Raw genomic sequence first — 15,906 nt, 5'->3', positions numbered from 1 at the left:
GAGATGGAAAAGGCACGCCTGGAGATATCCAGGCCCTGAGCCATATAAGAATTTATAGGGACAGCCCTCATTTTTATTTGCACTTGGGAACACAAAGGTAGCCAAAGCAGCTCCCATGGCAACAGGATGTACGTGGCTGTAATTAGCATGCGCATACAGGCTACTGCAGTTTTCACCAGTTGAACTTTATGGGTGGTCTCCAAGGAGGGCTCATATAACTAAATTACAGTAATCCAAACAAGAGATGACAAGGCACAAGAGACGATCAGGAGTGCCTCCTGTTTCCATAAGGTTGCAACAGATGCATCAGTCTAAATTGGTAAAAACCCTCCTGGCCATAGTCTGCCCCACCCGCCTGCTTTATTAGCCTGAGTAATGAGTCCAGGACAACTTCTAACCTTACAATCCATCAAGCGTCAAAGTTGGTATAATTTCAGAATCACCAGATTTCTGGATTTGTGGTAATCCAGTTCCTGCCCTGCTGTTAGCCAAGGCTGGCCCTGGACAATGTTACGTATTTGGGAAATGATGCCCATCTACAATAGGTAAAGGTTCCCCTCACACATATGTGCTAGTCATTCCCGACTCTAGGGGGCAGTGCTCATCTCCGTTTCAAAGCCGAAGAGCCAGCGCTGTCCGAAGACATCTCCGTGGTCATGTGGCCGGCATGACTAAACGCCAAAGGCGCACGGAACGCTGTTACCTTCCCACCAAAGGTGGTCCCTATTTTTCTACTTGCATTTTTTACACGCTTTTGAAATGCTAGTTTGGCAGAAGCTGGGACAAGTAACAGGACCTCACCCCGTTATGCGGCACTAGGGATTCGAACCGCTGAACTGCCAACCTTTTGATCAACACTCTCAGCGTCTTAGCCACTGAGCAACCCGTCCCTCTCCTTCTACAATAATCAGAACCTAATTCAAGTATTGTCTTCATTTCTGGGCAACATGCTTTAGAGCAATTATCCCCAACCCCCACTCCCCGGTCCATGGACCGGCACTGGGCCATGGCATGCCAGCCAACAGGGCTGCACAAACAAGCAAAGCCCCATCCGTAGGATGCAGGCAGGACACAAAACCACACACACACACACACACACACACACACACACACACACACACACACCCAGTCCCTGGAAAAACCTCTCTCCACAGAACCGGTCCCTGATGCCCAAAAGGTTGGGAGGGCCACAGCTTTAGAGGATGATTCAGATAATCTGGGACAAGTTTGTAGAAGGGCAACAAAGATGTTAGAAAGACAGAAATTAATCACAGTGGGGTTGATTACCCAGAGTGATGGTAGGTGGTCTTTCATTGCATGAGTTCAAACAGCAGTTGAATGGCCACCTACTGTAAATCTGGTTTTCGGTACAAAAAGAGGGCTCGGGATTGATGACCTATACAGAGCTATAGATAGATCTATAGATGCTTCCAAATCTATGATTTTATGAGACTCCAGACAGTGTCTTCATTCTCATTTGATGCAGAAGATAGGAAAAGCCCTGTTGGTCCAGGATTGTGATGGAAAATCAATGCAGGATAAAATTCCAGTTGTATTTTAAGGCAAAATTCAATAATCCTTTTTTTATATATAGAAGTAATATTGCCACAAATTAAACACTCCTTTAAAAAACACTTGCTTGTAGATTTTCCCCCAGAGGTAGCATTTCCTCAGCTGAAACATCAAATGTCTATAAAACAATAGGAATATCAAAGGGGTGGGGAAGGATGGTGAGTTGACAAATATTTACCAAGTTCTACATTTAAGATATGGTTTTTAATATAGATATTTCTCAATTTATGACCACAACTAAACTAAGGGAGGCGGTCAGGTGAGTGACCTCCAATTTTATGACCATTTAAGTGAATCACATGGTTTTTAAGCAAATCCAGCTTCCCCCATTGACTTGCTTAAGTTAGAAGCCAGCTGGGAAGGTTGCAAATGGCAATCACATAGTTTTGGGTTGCAGCCGTTGTGAATACATGCCAATTGCCAAGCACCAAAATTCTGATCATGTGAGCTTGGGGATACTGCAGAGTTGTAAATGCAATTTTTTTTCAATGCCAGTGTAACTTCAAACAGTCACTAAACAGATGGTTTAGGACTAATTGTAACTGGAAAAGATTTGTATTTAATCAGTTGTTATCTAAAGAGAATTGCCATTTCTTTGTCCTCATCATCCATACTACCTAATGGATACAAAAAAACAACAACCCTTCTCTTTGTACCAGTAATAAAGAAAACCAGCATGATGCAGCTGTTTAGCTGCTGGATTAGGAGTGTGGGAACCCATCCACAGGTGTGTGACCTTGAGCCAGTTACAATTTCTGTAACCAGGAGGTTGTGTGGAAGAATAGGAAGAAGCACTATGTCCTCCATCACGAGCACCTAAAAGAAAGGTGGAATATAAATTTAATAAATAAAAAACACCAAACATTTTGCATAGAAATCAATAAGAATCTCTTTGATTTCCTTTATCACAATGGAAGTTACTGTGTTTTTAAGTCCAATGGAGTAATAATATAGCTATAAAATTACAGGTCAGCCCTGGTGTGCCTGGCGGCCCGAGGCTGCCATTCCAGCAGGAACTGAGACGCCGAGACTGCCTTTCCCGGTGAGCGCAACGCCCACCGCATGCTACACCCACCGGACCCATGCCAGACCGACGGCTGGATGGGCGAGGACAAGACAGACCCAGCCGACCCATTGCTGATGAAATCACTACTGAATAGCTGTGAGGCGGCCACACGGCTGAGACGCGGGTGGATGCCTGCATGCCTACGCACTGGGTGTGGCTGGCGTTTGGACTCTGCTAGGTTCCCTGCTTGGTTTCGCTTGACCTGCCTTGTAGAAGCGTGAGGGGTGGGGCGCGCACGTGGGTGGCTGGGCGGGGCTGGGGAAAGATTTAAATGATGGGGAGGGAACTGGGTGGTTAATCCTGACTTTGTACTTCAGTTGATGAACGTCAATTCGTGCCGGGCATTTGTGAGGGAGATAAACCATTACAACCCAGGACTGTGTTCTTTTGTGTTTTCCTCATGCTTTACCGGAACCTGACATTACACAGATAGAAGGCCTCTACTGAAGGAAGATTATATATACACATTTCTAAGCAATTAATCCATTTTATATAGATCACATGCCTCGAAGTATATACATAACAGTACCTAATGTTCGTCATGCTAGGATTTTCTCGATTCATTGAGGAAGGAAGATTAACACTCCCTTTTAAATCTGCTAGCAAGTCCCATAATTCAGGACTACTACATAGCTCACTCATCTGGATCAACTGAATTAATGGGATTGGCTATAGAATAATAAAATGTCTTGCTTTGGAGAATATAAACCACCAGGTTGGTCGCCCTGGAGCAGCCTTCTTGAACTGTGTGAGTTGCAATGCCCAATAACCTAGCCCATATATACAAAGCATGTACAAGTTGAGATAATAAGAAGTATGGCCCAGCACATCTGGAAAGAACCAGGTTGAAGAAAGTTGAACTAGACAGAACTACAGCATTATCACCAGAATTATTTTATGAAGTTTGACGCTGTTTGAACATCCCTCCATTATAAATTGCAATTATAGTGTTGTGACCTAGGCTCACTTAGTCATTACAAGACACAATTAGTCCCAAACAAAACTATTTTATTATAACAGCTGAGAATTACTTCATTCCCAGCTTAGTCCAAATTAATTCCAAGACGAGTCCTTCAGAAAAAGTCCTTCAGGCTTATCACAAACCTTTATCTTCTTTGGCACCCTGCCAAAGGCCTTTCTTGGCAAAGCCCCAGGAAGTTCAGAAACAAGAAATGCCAACTGGAAACAGATTTAGCAACGTTGCTTTCCTACAAAGAGCCCAAGAGACTTTGCTGCTCTTTTAAGCCTTATGGGAGGGGCCAATCATCTCCTGGCCTTACTCCTGAGTCGTCCCTTTTGCTTTAGCTGCTCTTGCCTCCTGGCAGCTCTGCTGTCCGACTCTGGAGGCTCTAGAGTCTGCGCATCACTCTCAGATGGCCCTGGCTCCATCTCTGCCTCTGACGCAGAGCCCTCGTCCGGGCCTTCCCCACGCTCCAGGACTGGCCCATGGTCCTCCCCAGCCTCCTCCCTGTCCAATTCCACTGCCAGCTCCACAGGCTGCTGGTAGACCACAACATATAGTCACTAGTGTGACTAAAGCTCAAAAAGGCACTGAAGGAAAAGTCTAGTTTCAACAGTATTTTTATTTAACAATGACCAAAAATTTGCTCTAGATCATCATACATACATTTTTTTAAAAATGGTCAATAATCACTCCCATTTGGACTACTGTAATGGGTTCTACAGGGGCTGCCCTTGAAGAGTATCCAGGAGCTTCAGCTGTTTCAAAACACAGTGACCTGCAGTTTTGAGCAAGCCCAGATTTGTGCAGGTGTTATCTCTTTTGTGGGAGCTGCGTTGACTGTCAATTTGCTTCAGATGCAATTCAAGGTGCTGGTTATCACTTTTGAAGTTCTATATGACTTGGGCCAGTTATTTGAAGGACTGCCTCTCCCCCAATAATGTCTACTGAACCCACAAGAGTGGGAAGGCAGGGCTTGTTGTACCCCACCTTGAAGCTTTTCCAGAGGACTCTGAAGACATGGTTCTGTCAGCAGACCTGGGAACTCAGGTTGATACGGAGAGCCAATTAAGTGGCTGGTTTGATTGTGTTTGTTATCAGTATGGTATGTGTGTGCTTTAGATATTTTATACTGGGGTTAGGAACTGGGTCACACAAGCAAAGCACACACACACAGTCTCTGGAAAAAGTGGTCTCCATGAAACCGGTCCCTGGCACCCAAAAGATTGGGCCCTGCTGTTTTATACTATGGATTTTTAATGTTCTAAGCCATTCAGAATCAGTGTGAGTTGGGTGACTATATATACCTGTTTAATAAATATATAAATAAACACAGGAAAGAAAATTTGATTGCATTAATCACTGATCACCAAGTAGAATATTTTAATCAGTCTCCTCATATAGGATGTTCAGTTGTAAAGATGGACATGTTTAATAATCACGATCTCTCTCTTCAGGCATTGCAGTTTTTCAAATATTAATAAAGTATTTCTATTCATGTTTGTCAAAAGGAACTTTTTTCATTATAAATACATTTACCCCCACAGAGGGGGCTCGCAACTTGGGTGTCCTCCTGGACTCACGGCTGTCTTTAGAAGAGCATATGACGGCCGTGGCCAGGGGGGCTTTTTATCAGGCTCGCCTGATACGCCAGTTGCGCCCCTTTCTGAGTCGGGATTTATGCACAGTCACTCATGCTCTCGTCACTTCTCGCCTAGACTACGCTAACGCTTTCTACATGGGGCTCCCCTTGAGGAGCACCCGGAGGCTCCAACTGGTCCAGAATGCGGCCGCGCGGGTGATTACGGGAGCGACATGGCGCTCCCATATAACACCTCTCCTGCGCGAGCTGCACTGGCTCCCGGTGGTCTTCCAGGTACGCTTCAAGGTGTTGGTTCTCACCTTTAAAGCGCTCCATGGCTTAGGGACAGGGTATTTACGAGACCGCCTGCTACTACCGATAACCCCCCACCGGCCAATACGCTCTCACAGAGAGGGCCTCCTCAGGGTGCCGTCGGCTGGCGGCCCTCAGGGGGAGGGCCTTCTCTGTGGGAGCACCTGACCTCTGGAACGAGCTACCTCCCGGAATACGGCTGATTCCGGATCTCCGCACTTTCTGTAAGGCCCTGAAGACGTTTTTATTTCAACAAGCCGGCCTGGCCTGAATAGGTTTTAAAGGTTTTTAATTGTATTGCTAGGGGTTTTAAATTGGGGTGGCCGTTTAATTTAATTTATTCTTAATTATTTTAACTTTTATATTGCATGTTATTTTAATTCTCGGCTGTTCACCGCCCTGAGTCCCTTCGGGGAGAAGGGCGGGATATAAATTAATTAAATAAATAAATAAATAAATAAATAAATAAATAAATAAATAAATAAATAAATTTATCAAATTCGAATCTCGCCAAGGCTCAAGGTTGACTCAGCCTTCCATCCTTTCTAAGGTAGGTAAATTGAGGACCCAGTTGTGGGGGCAATAAGCTGACTTTGTATAAAATATACAAAAGGATGAAGGCTATTGCTGAGCACATTGTAAGCCGCCCTGAGTCTTCGGAGAAGGGCGGCATATAAATCAAATTAAAAATAAATAAATAAATAAATAAATAAATAAATAAATAAATAAATAAATAAATAAATAAATAAATTTAATACATCTCTATACTGTTCTTCCCACAAGGAACTCAGCATTGCTCTTCATCTTCTGGCAGCTCTATGTGGTAAAGCTGATATACTGTGGTTTAATGAAAACATCAGATTAAATTTAGTTTATATTAACTACAGAGACAGAAATCCATTTCTCAGATTAGAAATAAGCATGACTATCAAGAAACACAGATACATCTTCTTGTGGAGAAACATTTGTATCCAGAAAAATTGTGAAAAGGTAATTTTGTGATGCAATTCTATCCCCCATTTTATGCAATAAAAATATATGGATCTGCACCTTCCACCTTGAAGTAATTGATATTGGTTGGCATCTTTGTATGTGCATAGAAATATGCAATACAGTCAGGGTGGATTTGATTTAAATCAAGTCATTTAAATCACTACTAAAAATGCTTGATTAAAATCAACTCAATTTAAATAATTTTTAAAGAGCAACAGTCATCTCTGTCCCGCAGCGGCTCCTCCTCTGACCCACTGTTGACTCATCGACAGTCCCATTCACTTCAAGGGGATGGCTTGTAATGCGGCAGTGACACAACAAGGTGAGGGATGTGGCAGGCAACAGGTGAGTGGATGCCCGTTAACAGGCGCTGCCATGATGGATCTGAAATAACAGGTGCTCTTTAAATACAAGGACTCATTCTTGCTGGTAGTTAGAATCTATAATATTATTATTTGCAAACAAAATGATGGTTTCCAATTTAGCTTGCAGAGTTTGGATTCATTGAATGAGTTTACCAAAAATGTAAATATTGCAGAATATACAGCCTCATGCTAGATAACTAAGCTCCATTTCATGCTGAATAAACTAAATTATTAATGTATCTTAAATAGAAAACTATTAGGTAGATTTTTACTTGAAAAGCATTTTATTAAAATAAATTTGATAAAAATAAAAAAAATCTGATTTAAATTAAAAAATTCATTTTAAATTTTAAAAATCTGATTTTGATTTTTTTTAAAAAATCATTTTTATCCACCCTGAATACAGTACACGTAGAGAATGACCAATCCCTTATCCTTCAATTTAGTAATTAATATAATTTGAACAATTATGCCTATCCTATTCTTTTAATAGACAATACAACATAAATTTCATTACCATAGTTATTACATGACTAATCTTGGATGTAAACATTCTTAGTTCTGCTTTTGTTCTCATTAAGTGAAGCTTCATTTTTATTAATCAAGTCTCAGAGACTCCTAGAGAGTATTTATTTTTCTTCTTGTATAACATAATGACTGCCTAGGTTAGGCCAACATGAGCTAATCTGGAACCTCACCTTAATTATCAATACTATGCATATGCTACATCACTAGACAGGATAATTTTAGGTTAATAAACAACTTCCAAAATAGAAACTCAAGTCCACAGCATTTACCAATGTCCATCTGATTAAAGGACATAATAATCTTGAATTTATTAGAACATCTGTGATATGCATTTTTTTTTACTTATTTCATAAGAAGTTAAGTAGAGTTCCAGTCTGGTAACATACAAGATAAAAGGACATAACCTGACTATTCTATTCTGATATATTATCATTTTTCATTTCTCATTAATCATTCTAGGTTTGAATCTACCATCCCCACTGTAAAATATTAAGTGGCTAATTTGTAAACAGTGTTAGACTAAGGTACTTTTAAAAAGGGAAGCATTTAATAATATTGAAGATCAAATAAACATTTTCAGATCTTTCCAGAAGGCAAGCATTTTTAATCACAAGCTCTTACATGTTATTCTTCTTTTAGAATTCGGTAGACAATTTTTAAGTCTTGGGACAGTAATTAACGGATTGTATTAAAAATGGTAAGCAAAGATAAACCGTAAAATTAAGTAATGGTTACTTCATACAAAATTTGGCTTTTTGTTTTATTCTCTACAAAGTCTTACATCATCTCTCAATCCCCAGATTACAATAGTACAATTTGACCTTCTAGTGAGAAAGCTCCATATAAAATAATTTAGAAAGCACTACTAGCTGTACTTATGACCTATCTTACAGAGCTGCTTCAAAGGAAAAGATGAATCATACAGATTTAGAATAGTTCCCAAGAAACTGAATTAAAATTACCTAAGAATATAGCATCACACACACCATATATATATTTTGATAATAATTAGGATCCATTCTTTCATTAGGGGCAGTGCTCCATACTTGAATATCAGCATATAATTAAGTCATGTGGTATCATTTCTACCTAATATCCAAGATAAGGTTATTATAGTAAAGCTAGTTAATCAGGACATCTACAACCTTTGTTCCTTATTTGCCATGTGTCACATCACAAATAATCTACCTATCAGAAAGGATGGGGGGGAGAGAGTTCAACTTTGTGTTTCTCTGAGTGCGAGTGCCTTAGGCCAGTTAAAAGAGAATCCATGCAATTATTCTGCATGAATTGGCACCCATGAAAAAGTATTCAGATGAAATTTATTAATGAATTGTAAAAAAAACAGTAACCTGTGTAACGTAAGAGTTAGTATATTTTAAACATCTAATCAGACCAAAACATTTAAAATATGTATCAGTTAAAAATGTCTAAAACAAAACCAGAGAAAAGACAGAATAATCAATTGTAAAACCATCCACGTATATAGTAAACACAAGGAAAAACAATACCTGAGCAGAGGGAGGCATAATTAAGGCATATTATGGAGACATCACAGGGATACATACTGTCATCCACATTAAAATCCTTGGCCTTTAAGTGCTATATGAGAGGCTGCACTTCAAAGTAATGTGTGCACCCAGGACAAAAACAATTTAAAAATATTTTTATGGATTTTTCAAAAAATCTAAATTGAACTTAGTATTTTAGATAAGGTTTTAAGAAAAGTTATAAGAGTTCAAATGTAAAATTATGATCATAACTTCTAAATATAATCTTTTATTTGCTACCATGGAGACTTACTGGTAGTAACTAAACACTCTAAAAATGCAAAAGAAAGGAACAGTGTAGTAACATTTATTTATTTATTTTTAAATTTTGTTAGGCGCCCATCTTACCACAGGTTAACTTTGGACAGCTTATTAAAAAGACAAAATTATACAAAACCTATGCAAAATGCAGTACAATTAATAGTTTAATATCTGGTGATGGTCGTTATTGTGTAACAATACACAATATTGCAAAAACATCATCAAATACCTACAGTAAATAAATAAGATGATTCAGGCCTTAATGATGCCACAAATATGTAGATAACAAATTACTGCAATATGGTGCATACCTTCTGAAAACAAAACCTACAAATAACTTCAGATAAGAGAAAGATATAGACAGCATTCATGTTACACCAAACAAAAATAAACTCTTACTATCAATCATTACAGAATCTCCCTGTAGTGAATAAATTGTGCTTAGAGATTTAAATCAAATCTACTCTTGACAGAAACTGAGTTTTTTATTTACGTAACTTAATTATTTATTTAGAAAATTTAAAAGGCACCCACTTCTTTAACAGCTGTCTTTTCCAATTTAATTTAAATAGTTAATTCAATTACTCTTTAGCATATATTTAATAGTTTTTCCCCCCCTTCTGCCACATTAAGATTACAAATTGGTAACAACTTTTGGAGATCTCTGGGGGCTGCATCCAAAGCACATGGTTGCCTGGCAGCCTGAGGTTGTCTACTGCATAATAGAGAAAATAAAAAGTACAACTTAAATATTGCATCTAAAGAAAGTGTGTTGGACCAAAGGAAATAATCTGTGATCAAATATGGAATATTTGAAATTGTAATACTTTTTTAAAAAATGATTTTCCATCGTATTTAATAAATCTCTAATTCCTTTTTTGCCCACCCATGCACACTTTTTTCTTGTCAAGCTCAATAAGGGAGAATACAAATCTCAAGGTCAATGTGCTTTGTTATCTTAGTGTTATCCTCTGGTGTGGGGCATCCTAGCAAACACCTCCCCCACCCCACCCCACAAGCCATTGATTAGTAAATATTCCACAACAGATTTTACAACTTACTTACTGATCAATTATACTTTATATTGATAAGAATCAAATTATTTGGCTTGGTCTAAAATAGTCTATGTATTTTCACCTTAAGGACTGAATTTTCCATGACAAGGATTGAATTTCAATTAAAAAATACACCATCCTTCATTAGGCAAGTATAAAGAAAAAAGAAATATTATGTTTACCATTCCATTGCCCACACCCTGCATTTGGCCATCCTTTTTTAAATTGTGTGAAACATTAGCAACCAGCACCTAAAATTACTATCTCATGACTACACTCAATTCAGTCACGACGGACGAGGCATAGCTGCAGTTCTGCTACCTACTAGCATGTGTGAGTCAATGAAAGTACAAACTGACAATATGGAAATATGACATATTCTTTATGTAAATAACATTTTGATCTTTAATTTCATACTGAATTACTTAACATCAGGTGAACAAGTGAAGAAAAAAAAAATCCAGGCCAATTTTGAGAAGGCTGCTCAGACAATATCCCTGCTTTCTAACAGTGGCCGGTCACTTTAATGCCAGACAAATCAAGATCCACCCTAAAGGAGGAAAAAAATAAATACAGAATCCTATGTTCATCTGATTTCTGCATCACTAGACTCCTCCCTAAAGAACAGACTTCATTGTTACTGCAATTACTATTCCCTCCACCGGGCAAAAACACAAGCAGAAGGGGGAACGCTGTGAAAGGGTATCTAGCTGTGTTTCACAGCTTCTGCCTTACTCCACCCAGTTTCTCCTTCGCTCAAAGGCTGTACTCTCCCTCCACAAACACAATCCAACCGAACAAGAGCAACAAAAACATTCCTGACGAACTAGCTTTCTGATGAAAGAAGCCACGGTTAAAAATGTTTTCTTTGTTCAGCATCTCAGTTATTACAAGAATATTCTGAACGACTTTGAATATAGCTGGGTATCTTCTCTGACAATTTAATTAGATGCATTTAGTAATAAATCTGAAAATGGAGATCAATCCCACTTTTCACACTTACTGTGTGTGCATACGCACTGACTGGTACAACCTACAAATATATTTCTACAAGGAGATGCTGCTCCACATGTTAAAGAATTTCAGAAAGATGTATACGCAAACAGGTTAGTGTACCAAGAAAATTGCTGTTTGAGCAGTTAAGAGAGGGAAGAAGGGGAATCCTAAAATTATACTGATAGATTTTAGTGACCAACTAGAAAATTAATTGCCAAATAAGTTAAACTGCAACAATCAAATTCTACTGCAGCATTAGCAAGACAGTTTTTTGCTATCAAGGCAAGGCAAGTGCAATAGTATTAATATATTCATATTTTATAAAAGCTGCAGGCCACACCAACTCTTCCCCAGAGGTCAGGAATGAAAGACACCACAGAACGTAATATTTAAAAAGCCCCTTTTTGAACAAGTTCTAAGGAAAAAGATCCTTTACCAATATTATTATCTCCCCTTCCCCTTACACAATCAAAGCAGGGGTTTGTTTTGTTTTGTTTTTAAAAAAGAACCACTGAATCTTTAAAATAGTAGCAATAAAACACTAGACCCAAACGAGTGGAATCTCATCTCCCTATTCTTTATCTTCCACTACATCCTCCTCCCATTTTTGCTGCGGTTCAATCTGAAGCTTTGAGCCACCTCCTATCAATGATTTTTCTCTTGCTCAGTCACTGCAGGGAGACGGGTGGGAAAAAGGGCCTCTTGTTGGAAGACCAGATTAGAGCTGTCAGACTGCTCTGTATTTTGAAATCCTCAGGCCCTTTATTACAGCACAACAATACATTAACCTTTAGCTCTTCTGTTTATTTGCTTAAACAGTTATGCCACCTTGCAAACAATCAATCTCCTCCCATTTTTAAGAAAGGAAGAAGTTAATAAACAAAAACAAGAGGATGGGTGAAAAAGGAACATCCTTTCTTAACCAGACCACCCTTCTTTATTTGGCTTGTAACAGTCACCTTAGTTTAAACACCTCAATGTTCGTTTATTGCTAAGTCACCATGAGAAAAACCCTAGCAGGAAACCCAGACAGCCAAGTAAGAGAGGTGATGGTAAACACACAGAGAAGACCCCTTAAAAATACAGAGCTAGATACGGTACTGCAGCATGCTGGGTCTATGGGCTGGGAAACAAAGCTAATGGAAACACTGGGCTGAAAAAAAAATTAACAGACTATGTGGAGGAGGAAAATAGGAAGGCGAGACTAAATTACAGGCTGGCAAAGTATGGAACTGGAGCATTGGGAGTGGAAGATGCAGGAAAAACGGGCTGAGTGACAACGGATAGAGTCATGGTAGGTGTAGGTCTGATTATTTGGAATTTATAAGAAAACTGGAGCAACACATAATAAAGATATGTCAAAAAAAAAATAAGGGGCTACTTGGGAAAGGTTGCATACTAGTTTAAGGAAGCTGGGAATAGCTGACTATAATAGCTGTCTCCGCTGATGCACTAAGGTGCGCTTACTGTGCTAGGAGTTAAAAAACGCCAATGCCGGGAAGCAAAAAGGCCTAGAAGCAGAGCAGTGAAATATGATTTCAGAGTGACAAAGCAGTTGCAAGATGAAAAATAAATAAATAAAAAGCACTGGGAACAGATGAAGCAGAAAGGCTGTAGGGATGGAAAACAGAGGATATTGGCAAATTAAGTCCCCAAAGGTAAGCGAGTAAGGGGATTCTGAGAGGAAATAGTGGAAAATGGCCATATCTTACTACTTAATTAGGTAAAGAAAGAAGAGGTGTGTACAGAATGGGAGGAGAAATGCAGTTAAATAGGATTGTATGTGATACAATTGAGGGACTTAAGGAATGGAAAAGGAAACAAATTACACACAGTATATTTAGGCTGAAGTGGAATTCTGGGTGAATGCAAAACATGTTCCAAGTTACATCAGAATATATGATATAAAATATAAGTCTCTCTCTCAAACCTTGGAAACCTTTTAAAAGAAGATAATAGCTATCTGTTAAAAGGGTTATATACTGATAAAGGACGACTTTTAGGTTACATGTTACCTATAATAGGAAGCAAGATAAGGAGAAAGGGGCTGTTACAAAGGATAAGATGTATCCTCACATACACATACTATACTGTCTAAAGAAAGGCAGAAACTGAGAGACCCTTGTCAAATTCCTTGTCAAAAAGGTATATAGGAGAATGATAAGGGATATTTAAACCCCAGGAGCGACAAGGGACATCTACAATCCTATTCAAAAAGTCACTTGTCTACCTCTCTTTTAAAAAAACAGATAAAATGAAAGAGAAAATAACCTTTATCCCATTACAGACTGAAAAAGGGCACTCTACTAGACACCTATGCATATGGGTCATGACACTCATCTACACCTTATTGAAAGGCTGATAGATGGAAGCAAGATATAACTCATCCCGAAGAGATGGGGTCAGTGGTAGAGAAGAGCCAGATGGAATAAAAAAATGTGGAAGCTGCTTTGTGTAGAGAAGAGAGATGCACAGAAAGCTTTAAAAAAAAAAGAGCTGCTGTCTTTGATATGAAGGAAATGAGGGAAAATAAAAGGTCTGGTCAATAAAGAGCAGAGAAAGCAAAAAAAAAATAATGTGAAAAAGGACTGAAGGGAGAAGGAAACATAGGCAGGGTAAGACAAACAGAGAAGAGGAGGCTGGAGGATGAAGGGATGGTGCATGTAGGATGAATGAAGAGAGAAAGATGTAAGTAAGAGAGGCTGGGAAAGGGGAAAATAAGTCTGTTTAAGACAAAAAGATATGTGGCAGCACAAGAAGGGGGGGGAACCCCATCCCCCCACACAAAAACCTTAACCCCCTTTTCCAAGCTTCCCTCACCCAGCCAGGCTTTTCCTGACTTGCAGAGTCACCCAGAGAAAAAAGAGGGAGGCTGGGAAGTGGGCCAATAAGGCCAGAACAAACAGGAGAAGTGGGGGGGGGGGGAGAGAAATCAGAAGCAAAGAAGAATTATAGAGCCCATCAACCATTGCAGAGCTCTCTTGAAAGGCAGGGAAGATAACCCGGGTTTGGCTGGTTTTTGTTTTTTGTGTGTTTTTGTGAAGACCCGAGACAAGGAGGCTCTCTCCCTCAGGCTGATCGGGAGTTGTTCTAGTCCAAAAGCATCCCTCCTCGCCCAGCCAGCCGGGAATGCGGGGCCGAGGGGAGGCGGCGTGCAAAAGGAGAGGGGGGGGGAAGGGACGCCCGTCGGCAAATGACAGCAGGGAGAGAAAAGGCGAGCCCGGCGAAAGAGGAGGGGGGAGAAGCCCCCCCCATCACCGAGTGCGCGCGACCTCCAGTCGCTCCCCCACCACCACACACACACACACCCAATCCCGACACCCCCCCTCCCCTCCCCGCCGCCACCGAGTCAATGACGGTACCTCCAGGTCGCTGCGATCCGGGGAGGATGGAGCGCAGGCGTCGAGCCGCCGGGTTGGAGGGGGCGTCTGAACCCTCCGCTTCCACCCCCCCTCTCCACGCATGGCGGTGAGGGGCAAAAAGGGGGGGGTGCCGAGCGGAGCCCCCTCTCCTCCTCCCGCCCCTTCCTTCCCCCCACCCCAACGGGCGCGGCGGCCATTTTGAGAGCGAGCTGGAAAGCAGCGGGCGAGGGAGGAGCGGCCGCCGGGGCCTACCGCCTCAAAGCCCGGGGAGAAGCGGAGCCCGACGCCCCGCCAGCTTCCTTTCCAACCCCCCCACATACACATATACCCAACCTGCCGCCGCCCCTCCCTCAGGACTGAGGCCGGCCTTACCCGAGGAGCCGCTGCTGCTGCTGGTGGTGGTGGTGGTGCTGTTGCTGCTGCTGCCTGCGAGGCCGCTCCCATCCACCGGCTCGGGCTTGCTGCGTGTGTGGCGAACTGGCGGTTTCGGCCCCTCCCGCGAGGTGAGGAGGAGCAGCGGCGGCTTCGCCCCGGCAGAGGAGGGGTCTCGGGGCCCCCCTCCTCGCTCTCTTTTTACCGGCTTGTGTGGAGAAAGAAGATGGAGGAGGGGAGGGGTGGAGCAAAGGCGGCAAGCGGCGGCTTCGTCGAAGGAGGTGGCGGTGATGATGGTGGTGGTGGTAGTGGTGGTGGTGCTGGCCTTCTTCGTCTTTCTCCTCCTCGCGGCGGCGACAACGACTGGCTTTTCCGCCCCGGCCGTGTCAGTGGCGCCCCGGCCGCCAGGAAGGAAGGAGGGAGGGAGCCGGAGCGAGAAAGGCGAAGGAGGGAGCAGGCTCGGCCCGCTTCAAGCACTGCGCATGTGCGGGGAGGGGAGGGGACGGGAGGCAGGACACCATCTTGGGGAAGCTAAAGCGCCCCGCCTCCCGGCATGCCCTGCGCGGACTCCACTCCCGGCAGCCCGCGCGGCCTGTTTCTCTCAGGCGGTCGCTCCCGCTGCTGCGTCTCGGTTGCTCCTTCTGTTCAACCGTCTAAAAATAAAATAAGCAGCTTTATAACTCAGCGCCGTTCATTATCCTTATCTTTTGAAAACCATAGCCTTTTTCCCTTGGTTTGTATCCTCGAGATACGTCGGGACTTCAAATCCCAGAATTCCTAGCTAATGCGGCTTTGCTGACCAGAGTTACAGGAGGGTCCAGTCTGGTACAATGTGGAAGGCAAGCAGACTGGTGGAAGATGGGCAGCCCCCGAGCATGTTCATCCTCCTCTTCCTCTTTATTTCCTTCAGTCTGTTCGATTTACAGGAACA

At 41.8% G+C, this 15,906-nt stretch overlaps 1 protein-coding gene across 1 annotated transcript in view; it reads right to left on the bottom strand.

Annotated features, from left to right (window-relative positions):
- PAFAH1B1 (platelet activating factor acetylhydrolase 1b regulatory subunit 1) overlaps positions 1–15,450 on the bottom strand; it is a 69,975-nt gene extending 54,525 nt beyond the window's left edge. The window contains exon 1 of the mRNA XM_070932055.1: positions 14,976–15,450. The gene's annotated coding sequence lies outside the window, so the exon portion shown is untranslated. The remainder of the gene's footprint in view (positions 1–14,975) is intronic.
- Positions 15,451–15,906: the final 456 nt, after the last annotated feature.

The sequence above is a fragment of the Pituophis catenifer genome, unplaced genomic scaffold (assembly GCF_029215685.1).
Source record: "Pituophis catenifer annectens isolate HBS135680 unplaced genomic scaffold, rPitCat1.0.hap2 SCAF_1, whole genome shotgun sequence".
In the NCBI taxonomy this organism is placed as follows: domain Eukaryota; kingdom Metazoa; phylum Chordata; class Lepidosauria; order Squamata; family Colubridae; genus Pituophis; species Pituophis catenifer.
This window is presented reverse-complemented; position numbering and strand designations above follow the sequence as displayed.